The 15,619-nt window shown below is 40.3% G+C and overlaps 1 long non-coding RNA gene across 11 annotated transcripts in view; it reads left to right on the plus strand.

Moving 5' to 3' along the window:
• LOC103878121 overlaps window positions 1–15,619 on the plus strand; it is a 198,205-nt gene that overhangs the window by 14,270 nt on the left and 168,316 nt on the right. The window contains exons 1-2 of one of the 11 annotated variants that reach the window (XR_002517445.2): window positions 15,095–15,130; window positions 15,455–15,586. The exons of 9 other annotated variants lie outside the window; for them this stretch is intronic. This is a non-coding gene — a long non-coding RNA (uncharacterized LOC103878121). Of the gene's footprint in view, window positions 1–13,958; window positions 15,587–15,619 lie in introns of those variants that run through there. One more of the 11 variants, XR_002517443.2, reaches the window with a different exon arrangement.

Genomic DNA, 15,619 nt, shown 5'->3' on the forward strand with positions numbered 1-15,619 from the left:
TGTTTTTTTATTGGAATAGCAAATAGCCTGAGGACAGTGAAGGAAGATCATGATCCCCCCTCTGTGACTTAGTCACACTTTACCCCATACGTAGAATGCTTCCACATGCAAATCTCTCCCCTCCTTTAAAGCCCACTGCAAATGGTATCTCCTCCATGGAGCCTTCTTGAGTAACATAATGATCTACCCATCTTCTGAAGTTTCATAGGAAATCTCTTGGAGCCAAAGTGGCCTGGATTCATAACCTGCTTCAACACACACCAGCTATACAGCTTAAGCCTTCAGTGTTTGCTGCAGTGATATCACCTGCACCCACAGCTTCTTCTGCAGTGTGACCTTTTCACTTCCCCATGATGAACTGGAGTGTAATTTCTAAGTTAATCCATGCTTGCCTTATAAGTACCTTGACCAAATAGATTACAATGGAAGTGGGATTGCATGACTTCAGATACTGTTAGAAGAACCCAGCTGCTAGCAGAAAGCTAAGGTACATAGAGAGGCCTCTACGTAGGTAGGTGGCTCTTACAGGCAGTCTCAGCTGAGCCCAAACGTCAACTCACCTCAGGTTCCAGACCTGTACATAAAGAAATCTCTTGTTGATTTCAGTCTCTGGACATTTGAGACCTCCCCACTGCCTCAGGTATCTTGGAGTATAAACAAGCTACTTCTGTGATATCCTGTTCTAATTCCTGGCCCACAGACTTCATGAACATGATCAAACGGTTTCATACCACTATGATTCAGTGGTCTTTTATGCAGCAATAAAAAAAAAAATCTAGAGCAGTGTTTCAATTCCTAAATGAGCAAAATGGTATGATACTGTCAACCCTAGAGTGTAGTTGAAAATTAAATGAAATAATATATGAAGCACCTGGCAGTGCTTGACATTTAGAAAGCATTTAATGAATTTTTTTTTTTTCATTTTCTTCCAACTACAGTAGCTACCTGTCCACACATCTTACGTTTTACTAAAATTTTTGCTCTTCTGTGACAGGAGTTGAATCATATTTAAATTGTAAGCCCTGTGTTACCACTGTGTATATATTATATGCTTATAAAATATTTACTGAGTAAAAAGATGAATAAACAGCTATAATGAGCACTGGATTGGGAGCCAGAAACTTTAGTTCCTAGCTGTGCATTCCTGGTAAGTTTTTTTCTGTTTAATAATTATTTTTCTTATGTTAAAATTGAGAAGGCTTAGGTTGAAAGGGGAGATATGGTGGCAGATTGAAGAAGACCTAGCAACTGTTTTTAAATTCTTAAAGAATTGTTATGAGGAAGAAGAATGGATTTCTCTGTTTAACTCTCAAGTAGTACAGTCAGGGACCTGTATGGAATACACAGGCCCAAGACAAATAATTATCCAGAGTCAGATTGTTCAAAGAAGGAAGAAATGCTTTGTGAGCTAGTAAATACCCTGCCGCAGAGGTGTTTCTGTGGGAAACTTGAGTGTAACCTTCCTACTCTGCTGTAGAGGCTATGCAAGCATTGGAGGAGGCAAATTCCATCCCCTATATTCCTAATTCTACCACTGGATGAATTCTTTCAGCTCCAAAAATTTTCAAATTTGCAACAGATCTTCTGACTCTAGTCTTTTCTGTAATTGCTACATCAGTGAGTCTGGAGTGGAATGGGTAGGAAGCTGGCAAGTACTGCAACCTGGGGATAGCCCAGCTTGTTTATTTCAGTGATGCAGGGGAGGGCAGCAGAAGTGAGGCATTGCGGGGAGGAGTATTGATCAGGAACTAAAATTTAAGTGCACTTCCAAAGATGATTAGAGAGCCACGATTAATGCTCTGTAGGGGATTGCTAGGAGGGCACTAAGTAACAAGAACTGGAAAAACCTCTGGAAAGTATGGATGCAGAAACTCTAAGTGATGGGGGCTTCAGAGACTGAAGAGTAGGTTTGCAATTTTTCACAGGAGCATCTACATTTGTCAGGTAAGAATGGGTTACATTGCACCCCCAAATAACTTCCAAAGGTCTTCAGATTAACACCACAAAAGTTTAATTCTCATTCATGCCAAATCAACTCCACTCTTCAGTGTCATAGCTAAGCTCTCCAAGTGGCTTTGGTTTTGTGGCTCCACTTTCTCACCATGAGACTCCAATAGAGGAAGAAGGAAACATGTGACCTGGAGAGTGGAAGTGGATATTGGAAGCTGCTGCATCAGCAAGGAAATGCTTTATATCCTCAAATGACATGTGCGTCTCCTGACAGCTCATTGACCAGAATTAGCAACATGGCCCTTCCTATCTAGAAGGGTCCGGGAAGGATAGTCCTTCTATGTGTCCAGAAGGAGAAAAGAACCAGATATGTGTGAGCATGTCTCTATTATGGTAGAAAAGAGAATTGAAAAGGAAAGAAGATCTACAAAGTGTCTGAGGAGCTGAGACAAAAGAAAAGTAAGTCATCTCATTGAGCCACAGTTTCTTCATCTCTCAGAGAAAGATGATCATGCCCACTGCACTAAAGGTGTCATGAAGATTACATGAAAAAATGCACATGATACCTCTCAATCTCTTTGCCAATGGCAAGACATTTTAAAAAATGAAATACTGGGGCTGGGCGTGGTGGCTCATGCCTGTAATCCCAGCACTTTGGGAGGCCGAGGCGGGTGGATCACGAGGTCAGGAGATCAAGACCATCCTGGCTAACACGGTGAAACCCTGTCTCTACTAAAAATACAAAAAATTAGCCGGGCCTGGTGGTGGGCACCTGTGATCCCAGCTACTCGGGAGGCTGAGGCAGGAGAATGGTAGGAACCCGGGAGGCGGAGCTTGCAGTGAGCCGAGATTGCGCCACTACACTCCAGCCTGGGTGACAGAGTGAGACTCCATCTCAAAAAAAAAAAAAAAAAGAAAGAAAAAGAAAAAAGAAAAGAAATACTATTTTATGATTGGTGGTTGTACTACTATGAAACCATAAAATGCTAGATTTCATGGGGGTATACAAGACTTTCTCTAGTACAGCCTTCCCTTTGGCACAACAAGTTTTTCCTATTTTTTAAAGCAATCCTATTAGCTGAAGGTACAAGAATTTTCATTACAGAAGATCCTAAATGAGAACAATGATCAGATTTAGCTGGAAAGCCACACACATGCACAACTTGATTCAGAAGGATCAGAGAACGTTATTTGCCCCCCTTGCCGATCTAGGGGGCCTGGAGCTTTTACATGAGCCCCAAAGGATGCACCAGATACAAAATTGGCAGGATGACTGGAAATTTTCAAAATGCACAGGTCAATTGCAAGAAATTTGATGCTGTTTTTGGGAAACTGCAGGCTAAAAATAGCCATGGTTTTCCTGGATGAGGCATTATTTTGAGGTTGGTCTTTGTGACCTGTATGTCTTTGCCATCTCTGCTCAGATCCCATGGTTTTTACTTCCTTTCATTGTCTGTATCTATAAGATTCAGAGCTGTATTAGAAACATTCTACTTTCCTTCATTGATATATTTATTCACTCATTCATTTATTTATCCATATACCCTTTGCTTTCTTTCCATGACTTCATCAAGTTTCATATTTAGAGTATAAACATTTATTGAGCACTTTCTTTTCTCTGGACACTGTGTTAGGCACCAGGGATTCTAAACATGGGGGAAAACAAACTAAGCAACAACAGCAACAACAACAACACAAAATAACATGTCCAATTCGCGGGGATGCAGACGAGCAAACGTAATTACAAAAAATAATGCAGAGTGCAGCAGGAGTTCAGAATTTCAACTAGCTTGAGAGTAGAGGGGTACAAGAAGGTTTCTTAGAGGAAGTGGCAGTTGAACTAATTCCTGAAGGTGTTGTTCAAGTCGGGAGGGTGGGAAGGGCATCCTAGGAAAAAGGAACAACATTTATGTTGTAAGGAAGCCAAGTTGAAAAGAAAGCCATGTGCAGGCAAGCAAGGTATGTTTGAAAGACCTGCAGTTATTCTGGGAGGCTCTTGCTTAATGTGTGCCTGATATTGCGGATTTAATCACTACCCCACAAATTATTCTTCAAGATTCAACTTGGTCATTTAAACACAGACTCTAACAGAGTTTCTGACTCACACTAGGCACTAGAAAAATCTTATTTCTGAACTCTTTGCTGTTGCATTTTCGCCCTTACTAGTCCCATAGTGCCTTGCAGAAAGTAGCCATTCAATAAAGTTACCTCAAATTTAATCCCATCCCTCTCCACCCAGTTCCATTTTAACTTCCTTTTCCACCTACAAAGACCCTGAGGGCCAGAAACAGAGTAGCCTCTTCCCAAGGCCTCCTTGTCTTTTTCTGCTTGAGGAAATAGCTTGTGGTGTCTCCTAGTCTGTCTGTTTCTCTGCCTCTGGGGAATCTCCTCTCACGTAAATCCTGCAATTAGAGGCTCCCACCCCCTCCACCGGAGCTACATCTGCCTCCCTAGGTAGGCACCCATTTGATTAGAAAGAGATAATCACGGGGGCTGCTTCAGCCTACAGCTTGGTGAAGACAGGAAGAAATTCTGAATACATTTGTGGTTTCAAGAGAAGGACTCCCTGTCTCTCATCACCCACCAGCTTTCTGTCTGCCTATACATTTGGACTCAAGGCACAAAATTTTGATTCTTCATTTACTTTTTTCAAAAACCATATAAATTAGGCAATAAATAGGAATATGCCTCTTTTTTGGTAGATGAAGAATGTGAGCCCTGAGGGATGAAGCATTTGACTTAGGTCGTAAGGTTGATTGTCTAGCAAAGACTTTGGATTCGATCACTGATTGGTTTTATGTCCTCCATAAGAGAAAGTAAGCAAAGCATTTTTTTTCCCTTGAGATGATCTAATTTTGACTTGTGTGTGGGTGTGTGTTTGTACATATATATATTATTAATTCAAATTATATATTCAACTTAACTTTTAGAAACATTAGAAATATGTGCAGAATGTAAGAAATGTATAAAGTAGAGGAAAGCCTAAAGAGGAAGCCAAAGTCATTCATTATATCCAGAGATACTTTCTGGTTGATATATAATGTGTGTATGTGTCTATATAAAATTTCTGCATAATTGGAATTATAATACACGTGTGCACACATAGTTATTTTCTGACTACATTTTGTATTGTAAACATTTCCACAGGTCATTAAATATTCTTCTAAAGCACAATTTGGGTTGACTCCTTTAATGTTTAGATCTATATCACTGGATTGTCTCCTTGCTGTTCAGTTCAAGGGAGAAAAAAGCAAATCAAAAAATACTGGATTAAGAGGGAGAAGCTCTGTGTCTAGCCCTAGTTCTGCCACTCTCTCCCATGAGTCTCTCTTTGTCCATCTGTGAAATGGGATAATAGTTATCCTTTTACCAGTCACAGAATCTTATTTGCAGACTCAGGTAAAATTGCAGCAATGGGTTTGCCCAGGAACGTGGGATTGCCTGGTGCTGTCTTGATTATTGTGTTGCTTTTTTCATCAGCCCAAACACAAGAGCCTCCCAGGAGGTGGGTTTTTTCCTTTTTTTGGCAGTACTCACATGGGAAACACAGTTCATTGGAAGCACCTCTGCTCCAATCACCCTTCTGCATCGTCTGTCTTGATGAAAAATGACCTGTTATTATTTCTTACCTTTGAGTTTGGGAGGCCCCAAAGAAATCAGTAGCCACATAAAATCGCTGCTGTTATTGTAACAGTCTTTTCATTGATGGATTTAAGTGTGAGGTGTTTGCTATCGATTGTTAGCGTCTGTCCTGGAGAGGCTGCTCTGCAGGGAGGCAGTGATAATGGTGGGAACGGGCACCTCCAGGGGCTGTGGCATGCTGAGTGGTTTTCCCGAAGCTGGGAAAAGTGTGTTTGCACTCCAGAGGCGTCTTGCTTTGTAGGATAAATGTATGCCTACAAAGGTGATTTCAAAGATGTAACCCTTTAGAATAGGTACTGCCTTCTTCCTGGATTTATTTCTAATTTGAGAGAGTTGACATTTTCATCCCCAATGTGATATTTGGCAGGCTACTAATTCTTTATGTTTTAGTATTTTTGGTCCTTTTTAGGAATCAGCACTTAAAGACAAAAAGTGAAAAAACAATGAAGCTTCTGTTATGTCTTAAATGAGTCCTGTCATGTAATAAAACACATTCTAATGTTTCCCCTTCCTTTCTTCCTGTCTTTTGTATTTTCTCTGTAGCTTACCTGCTTGAATTGTTCCTTCCCACTCTTTCTGCTTTCAGAAAATAAAACAAAAACTTAGTGTCTACTACATTTAAAACAACAAGGTGTTAAGCATTGTGAGAAACCAAAGCTTGATTATGACATAATCTTTGCCTTCAGAGAAACCCACTAATATACAGTTTATAGACATATATATGTTCTCATAAATTAAACAGCAGAACAAATTGGAAAGCTGTCAGGGAAAGTAGTGAGTAGTAGACAGAGTGACAGAACCTTGATATGTTACAATTTAGAGAGACCCCAGAATATCATGAGACGACTCCATCATCACCTTTACGGAGAAACTTGAGCCCAGGGAAGTAAAGAGTCTAGTCCAAGGTCTCCTTATGACCTAACCTGTGCTTTTGATTTATATTCCTGATGGTTTTGCACCTGAAAGACAGATTTAAACCTTGCTACTTACTGGCTGTGAATGTACCTAACCTCTCTGAAGCTCAGTTTTTTTAATCCAGAAAACAAGCCTTTGCAGGATGCTTGTGAGTGACAGTGGAATCATGTATGCAGTTCACCTGGCCTGGTGGTGTTTTGTACACACCCTTTCATGCTACCCCTAAGCTGCATTTCGCTTTGGAGAGCCACAGGCACGAGTGTAAATCATATTCTTTCCATAAACCAGCATACGCCCTCCCTCCTGTGAACCCAGATGGATGGAGATACACTTTGGGGATGTTGTCTGGGTATTTGTCTCAAATGCTAATGATAGCTCCCTTTGGTAGAAAAACAAACCCAGGCCAGTGGGGTTCTTAGAATATTAGTCCTATGAACCAAAGAATTGATCCATCAACAGGACTTGCTGAGCAGGCACCTCATACACAGAACAGCTCAGGCACAAATGTGACAAGCACTGGTCTTTCACAGGGAGCCCTGGAACCATAACTTCCATAACTCCCTTCTCCAATCTAGAACATGCCCCAGAGCTTTCCAATATTCACCTCCTCCCTACTTCTAGTTCCTACCAGGTGTAAATTTTAAAATCCTACACCTCAGAAAGAAAGAAAAAAAAAAGCCAAATATTACACAAAACTGTGGAAGAAATCTAACTTTCTAGAACTCTGGAAAAATGCTTTATTTTTCAGTTAGGAAAACTTTCTGTGCAAAGAGCTAACCACCCTGCCTACTCAGCAAGGCTAATCACCTGCATGTTAAATTTTCTTAGGACAATGGGAGGAACATGTGGTGAGTCTCTCTGTGAAAAAACAATCAAACAAAAACAAAAAACATTCCACTGATGAGTGGGTGAGGGCGTGCAACAGAAGCTGAGTCAGTGACACAGATCGAGATGCAGGAACTAGGAATTCAGAGAGATAGACTGAGATACAGATGAAGGCATGAGAGAACAAAGTTGAAAACTGAAACTGAGAGAGGAAAGAGACGATGAGAAAGATGAGGTGTGTGGGAGAAAAGATACAAGTGCCACAGAGATGGTGAGAAAACACAGCCAGAGTCTTAGATCACATAAGAGAAAAACATAATGAGAGGTGGAAGAATTAGCACAGACAACCAACACAGAGCCTGCAACCAGTGTTTCTTGCAGTTAGTAGCCAGCAGCCTGCAGCCAGCAGCAGGGGGCATCAGAACTCCACGGATAGTAAAAGAGGCCAGGGAGCCAGTACAAGGAGAGAGGAAGTGAGAGAGAAATAAAGAGAGAAAGAAAAGGGATAAGAAACCTTCCTCTTAACTTCGAGATTAGAGGGAAGAGAGAGCCGCTATTCCTCGGGGTCCTGCATTTAGTGCTAAGCCAATTCCCCCAGACATCTTCCTGCTCCCTGCTGACAGTGAAGGTGTGTAAGTGGTTGTGGAAAATAACGCTGAAGGCTTTCTCAAAGAGACCCAGTCCAAGGGAGATGGCCTGGGCGTAAGCCAGCTGACTAACACTTAGGCATTCTGTTAGGCAGAAGTCAGGTGCAAATAGCATATCTCCCTGAATGTAGTTTATCCAAGCATTTTCCTCTACTTCACCGCCTCCCAAAAAAGAATTATTAGGAGCATATTAGGATATTGCATAGATAAGGAAGTGATGGAAGAGTAAGCCTTGGGGAAAAAAGACCAAAGGATTTATGTTAAGATATTTTGTTTTTGTTTTGTTTTGATTTTGTCTTTTTCCCTCATCCATGCTGTGCCAGTCTTACCCTCCTAGCCCTCTCTATGCAGCAATCATTTCATCTGGTGTCACTTCCTCAATCATTTATCAGAGATCAAGAACTCATTTTCAATTTCAGTTTAAAAACAAAATCCAGATGAGGTTTCTGATTGGCTCAGCTTGGACCATGTGCTCACACCTTGGGTCAAAATCACCCGAAGAGTGACGTACTCTGATTGGCCCAATACTCTGAAGCCACACCCACACTTGTGCAGGCCTGGAGATAGGGGAGCAGCACACGTGAAGGTGTAAAGATCTGTTGTTGATTGAAGGAGATATTAGAATCATGATCCCTGAAGCCACACCAATTTAGGGCTACTAAGTACATCTTGAATAAGTGAGTTGCCTGCGTTGCTCTGAGCTTCTTTTTCTCTTCTATCAAAAGGCATTAGTTACACTTGCCTTGTCCATCTCCAGGAGTTGTTAAGGGGCCTAATTAGAATACAGAGCAAATCACAGAGCCACCTGCTAACAGGTGTGCAGGCAAGCACTAAGATGAAATGGACCAAATATGAGAGTCAGGAAACTTGCGTGCTGGTTTTAACTGTGACATAACCCAGCAATATGAATTTGGGTAAGTTCCTTATCTCTCTGGATTTAAATATCTTTAACTTAAAATTTGGGGATTTGACTGTCTGTTAATGTCTTTGTAATCATTAGACTCCTTTGCGAGACCGAGGAAAGCTAGGTACTTTTACTGCCCTCTTCAATGCCTGGAAGTTTGTAATTTCCCTACAAATCTACCTCTAGATATCAGGATAAAAGCTCCTGGATTAGATCATCTTCAAGGTGATATTCTACTCTTCAACTGACAGAAAAGAGGGGCTGCATTCTCAGTTGGAAAAGACAATTCTGTGTATCAAGCAGATGCACGTCTTTCTTTGGTTTAAATCTCTTTCCCAGAAATATCCTGCATGTTTCTCATTATGTCCTTCCTCTAGACTACTTCTCTTTTCTTCTTTTTTTCCCACTACCACCTCATCTTTCCTCCACTACAGGTAGTCAAGTGTGGATGTGATTGAAGTTGCGTTTCCATCTGTGTTAGCGGCAGGAAGTGTTACTATCATGGAAATAGATGGGACATATATCATCTCTTATCTGTACCTCCAAGAACTTAAATGATTTCTTTCCCCCAACCAAAATAAATCAAAGGAGAGGAATTTTAATTATAGTCACCAGGTGGTGAATTTAATACATCCACATGAGTCTCTGTGCTGGCAGTGTTGTCAGACGAGCTTGTCTCTCCAGGCAGGAGGATAATGGGATTGCGAGAGTCTAGAGAGGAAGAACTCTGGGGATTATAACAGCAGCTCCCCAGTGGCAAGGAAACAGCCAGGCAAGTTCTGTTAAATATAAAGACCAGGGAAACATTGCCTCATGTCAGGGTGTCAGAGTTGTCTCCACTCACGTTCTATCGTGAATGGTTTCAGCAAGGGACTCATAGGAGCTGCTCACATAGGCATTGCCCATCCAAGTCTGAGATGGAGGCTACACATCAATAATATCCCCCATCTATCAGTTTGAAGCAGTGGACAAAGCTCTAACTTGGGCCACAGAGTAATCTGGACTTACATCTGCTCTTATAGTTAATTGTTAAAGTTTTTCAATTGATGAATATTTATTGGATGCCTAGCACATGCTAGGCACTGTTCTAAATAGTACGGATATATCAGCAAAATAGTAGAGATTTAGAGATAAGTTAAACTACACTTAACCTATTACCTAGTAACAGTTCTACTCTTAGGTGTTTATCTAATAAAAATGAAAATATATATTCACAAAAAGACTTGTACACAATGTTCCTAGTGGTTCTATTTTTATAGTAGCCCCAACCTAGCAACAACCTAAATGTTCATCAAAAGATCAGGAGATTAATCGTGATATATTCATCACAATGGAATACTATTTACTAATAAAAAGAAATAAACAGCGAATCATTAGAAGAACGTGAATGAATCTTGAAATTATATTCAAAGAACAGAGCCAGACACACAAAAACAATACTTTTTGTATACTTCAATTTTTATGAATTTGAGAAGAGGAAAACTAATCTATAGTTATAGAAAGCAGATCAATGTGTTGTGTAGTGTAGGATGAGGAGTGGGTGTCACAGAGAACTTTTGAGGGTGACCAAAAATATCCTATATCTGATCACAGTATATTTATTTTTCAAAACCTCATGAAAATATGCATTAAAATGGGTAAATGCATTATAATTTTATATAAAGGGTAATTTGATAGAACTAGAAAAAAGGGAGAAATTTATTCCCAGTGCACATAAAGCTTATGTTCTCGGGTTGCCAAAAAATAAAACAAATTTAAAACATAATAGTGTAGCAGATTGCAATAGGTGGTGTGATGAAAAACATTGTTTAAGGGCTTAGCAAATTGCAGGAGAGACAGAGTAGCTTTTTATACTAGAGAAGGCCTCTCGGCTTAGTTGACATTTGAGAAGACCCAAATGCATATCAGACCAAGGGAGGTGCAAGTGCAAAGACCCTGGGGCACTGGCATATTTGTCCCAATCAAGGAAAGTTAGGTAGGTTGGTATGGCCAAGTAGAGTGGGTAAAGTGAAAGGCAGTGGGTATAACTGTTTTATGAATAAGAATGCAACTTTGAAAATCTAAGTAGCATGTAAGGTCAAACATCTAGGTGTAAGATTCCTTAAATCTATCTCATCAGAAAACTATTACCCATCACACAATATTGTCTCTATCCACCTCTGCTCCCTGCTCATAGTCCAAACACGAAAGTGAAGCAGCAAGCAGCCTGGGACAAATAGTTGCATTGCCAGCTAATGAATACTGGAGAACATGACATGTTGGAGAACCCAGTGGGTCTTGAAGGTCTGAGTCCCAGCAAATTCTCATGTCTGCATCGACTGCAGCAAGGTCAAAAGTTGGAAAGCAGGGATATTCGGTGAGCTCTGAGCCTCCAACACAGAGGCCAGGGGAATTCTTGCAGCTGGCCAAAAGTGAGAAGTTGCTCAGCTCAGATTTGGAGCTTTCTACTGCTTTTGTGGAGATGCCATTAGGCAAATGAGTGGGTCTGAGAGAGGCCGATAAGGCGCAGGGAGAGAATGTGCTGGTCTTTCCAGAGAAGGTCGTTTGAAGCAGCCACAGAACAATAAAGCTGCTGGCCTGAGATAGGAAGGGCCTTGAAAAATAACCAAATGAAGGCCTCTTCCCTAATTCCTTGGAGCTGAATTTTATCAGGAAGGCCACTTGTGCTTACAGAAAGCTGTAATCACTCACTGTGGGACACAAATTCCCAGCGAGACTGCAGTTGCAGATCAGGTCTAAATGTTCCGGATCCTGTCTAAAGACATGTTTCTCTCTGTGAGGTCTGCCTGTTCTGTCCTCACAGCTTCTTTAACGTTTCCTAAGCATCTGAACCATCTGAAAATTGTGCTTGCCAAAGACTATTCCTTTCTCCCAGAAGGATTAAGCTTTGGATACTCCCATGGGGAGGCCACACTGGCTACCCCTTTCTTTCATCCTTCCAGCTTCAATAAACATGCATTGGGGGCCCATGGTCACCTGCCCACCCTGTCTCTCAGGATTAATGGTTGGAAACCTCAGAGTTAGGAGTACTGGCTCCTCCAGTTTTCTTCACTTTTTGAGCTCTATTTTTCCCTTGGGCAGTGGAAAAATCATTGGCTTTGGAACTGGAGGACTTTAATTCTAATTCTGGCTCTTCCTTATATTTCTTTTATTTATTTATTTTACTTTGCCTAAGTAATGACTTTTAACTGGCATTCAGTTTTCTCATTGTTGAAGGGGAGATTATAACTTTAATTCATAGGGCTATAGAAAGGTCAATTTTGATAATAATTTTGAGATGCTTTGTGTAGTGTCTGATACATACTTGTAGCCCTAGACCTACTGGACTGCTTTTATTTCCTCAAACTTACTAGGCTTTCTCTAGTTCCAAGCCTCCTCTCACTCCTGTGCCATTGCTTTCTGTTCTTCACGCCCCACCACTTCTTTTCATCTGGTTCTTATTGACTCATCTTTTTCGTATAAATTTAGATATCATTTCCCCTGGGAAATCTTGCTTGATCATTTCCCTCTCTAGGCTCCCAAAGTACCCTGTTCTTCCCCAGTATAGCTTTTATGAAAATGTTAATTTACTTGTCTGAGACACAATCCATGAGAACAAGGGCTCCATCGGTCATGGACTGATGTCAAAGTTACTTACTTTCCTAGTGTATGTAACTTTTCTATGCTTCGTCTGCTTTATCAACCTTTGACTCTCTTAATTAAATCATCCACATCCCTATGAGTTGTATTAATCTGGTTATACAAATAAAGAATTGACATTCAAAGAGGTTAAGGAACTTTCAAATTATAGGAGTTATTAGATAATGCTTACAATTTGTTTCCAGTTCGAATTCCAAATAATAAAAATAAGCATTCTTTAAAAAGTTGTTACATGCCACACAATGTACTAAGCATTTATATTACAACCGTGCATTATGGGTGTTATCAAAATCTGCATTTTATAGACGTGTCTGTAACCTCTCAGTGAAATTAAAGAACCCACACAAGAACAAATGGATTAAATTCAGTTCTATTAGACCATGCAGCCCATGTCCCTCACTAGAGAATCGTGTTCTATTACACATTCTTTCAAAGTCTCAGTAAGTTTCATTGCACCGAAAAAATTATTTCCATGCCCCAGCTACAGTTTTGCTATTTTAATTAATAAATAAACTCATTTTATTTTTTGCCATTCTCTATAGATACGAATTTTCTGCTCAGTATTCCTATAAACAAAATCAATGACACTGGAATGTACTTGCCAAGATATTGGAAGGTTTTGTTAAAAATTCCATGAAATGGGAAATTTCTGGTTAACGTATGAACAGCAGAGAAGAGACCCACAATCTCTGTCAAAAGGTTAACTCTCAAATCTTATTACAATCTTATTTTCAGAGAAGAGGATGGCAAAAATAAGAGGGCTTTACCTCTTACATGTGGAGAAATTTTACAGGATTTAGGATTGTTAGCTTAAGAGAAGAAAACTGTCTTTGTATGTATGTGTGTATTCTTGTGTGAGACTGCGTTTAGTGATGTCAGAGAAGTTAGTCAGTTAGCTGTCTTCAAATATCAGAAACCGATAAGTGGAACAAATGATAGTTCTGGTCTTTTTTGAGACAGAGTCGCTCTGTCGCCCAGGCACACTAGTGAATGCAGTGGCCAGGTCTCAGCTGCTGCAAGCTCCCGCTGCCACCACCTCGGGTCCGCGCCATTCTCCTGCCTCCAGCCTCGAGTACCTGGGACTGAAACCCGCCGCCGCCCTGCTGGTTTTGTATTTTTAGTGGAGACAGGGTTTCATCGTGTTAGCAGCCAGGATGGTCTGGATCTCCTGACCCTCGTGATCCGTGATCTCGGCCTGCTTAAAGTTCTGGGATTACAGGAAGCGGAGCCGCAGCGCCCGGCCCTGGTTTTTCTTAATAAAAGGAAATACTTTTAAATCAATTGTAGCACCTACTCCGTGGAATGGCTTCTGAAGCCATGAAGCCATTCATCAAATATTCAAACTTAGAGTTTACCTGAGATATTATAGATGAGATTTCTCCATAAATGGTTGGATTCTTCCAAAGGAAATCCATTGAAATGAGAGAAGTAGAAAAGATACATAACTTTGTGAAGATAGTAGACATTCCAAGAGATCTAGTCACCCTATACACATTCTTTTTTCAGGTTTCTTCCAATTCTAAGATTCCATTATTGTATGAATCTAATTTAGTAACTTTTAACAATATTGTGCATAATACATTTTGATAAACTGGCTAGAAGAAAAAAGTGAGAAATGACCTATTTTTAAAAGCATCATGGACACTTAAATGCATATTTTCTTGACTAGTCTATTGATAGGTTGTCTGGAAGATGTCTAATGACTCACATGTCTAGCGGTTCTTTGGGGCAGTTGGCTCAGATACCTTGTGTATTAGGCTATTCTTCTATTGCTGTAATGAAATAACTGGGAGTGAATAGTTCGTAAAGAAAAAGGTTTAATTGGCTCATGGTTTTGCAGGGTGTACAGAAAGCATGGCACCAGCATCTGCCTTTGATAAGGTCTCAGATAGCTTACAATCATGGCACAAGGTGAAGGGGAAACAGACACATCACAGGGTAGAAGAGGGAGCAAAAGACAGTGGGAGGGGGCAGGTGGGAGGTGCTACACACTTAACCGGATCTGGCAAGAAATCACTCAGTGTCACAAGGACAGCACCAGCACATGAGGGATCCTCCCCCATGACTCAAACACCTCCCACCAGGCCCTATTTGGGCAGAGACAGATATCCAAACTATATCACTTTGATTCTGTGTGCAACTTGTGTCCACATGGCTTGCTCAGGCTTCCATACATGGCAGTTGGGTTTTAAGACATTGTGAATGGAAGCTGCAGGCTTTCTCGAGGGCATCTTTAGAAATTGCAAATCATGTAGTCTATTGATCCAAGCATGTCACAAAGCTAGATCATATTTAAAAGGGTTCAACATTTCAAAGGGTCCAGAAATAGACTCTACCTCCTGCTAGAAAAATGATCAGTGTTACATTGCATAAAAGGAAGAGAGAAATTTGTGGCCACATTTTGAAATCTGCCACACTTGAGAAGGGACATTTCTCTAGCATCTTACTTAAATTTTTGTGGACTTTGTACCAATAAAAATAATGATCATTTATGCTATACTCAAGCATGTTTTTTAAAAAAAACTTCCAATTTTTCCTTTCCTTTAGGCCCAGGAAACTACCATTCTACTTTCTGCTTCTATGAGTTTGACTATTTTAGATTTCTCATGTAAGTGTTATCTTGCAGTATTTATCTTTCTGTATCTGGCTAATTTCACTCAGTATATTGTCCTACCATTGAATCCATGTTGTTGCAAATTGCAGGATTTTTTTAAGGCTGAAAACTATTGCACTGTATGTGTATGCCATATTTTCATTAGCTGTTCATCTGTCAATGGACATTTAATCTCCAATGTCTTGGTTATTTTGAATAATGCTGTAATGAACAAGGGAGTGCAGATATCTTTTGGAGATTCTGATTTAAATTCCATAGGTATATACTTAGAAGTGGGATTGCTGGATCATGTAATAGTTTTATTTATTTTTTTTTTAGGAACTTCCATACCATTTCTGTAGTGATCACACCAACTGATATTCCCACCAACAATGCACAGGGGTTCTGATTTCCCTACATTTTTGGCAACACAAGCTATCACTGTCTTCTTGATAATAACCATTCTAACAGGTATTCAGTAATATCTTATTGTGATTTTGATTT

The sequence above is a fragment of the Papio anubis genome, chromosome 13, assembly GCF_008728515.1.
Source record: "Papio anubis isolate 15944 chromosome 13, Panubis1.0, whole genome shotgun sequence".
Lineage (NCBI taxonomy): Eukaryota > Metazoa > Chordata > Mammalia > Primates > Cercopithecidae > Papio > Papio anubis.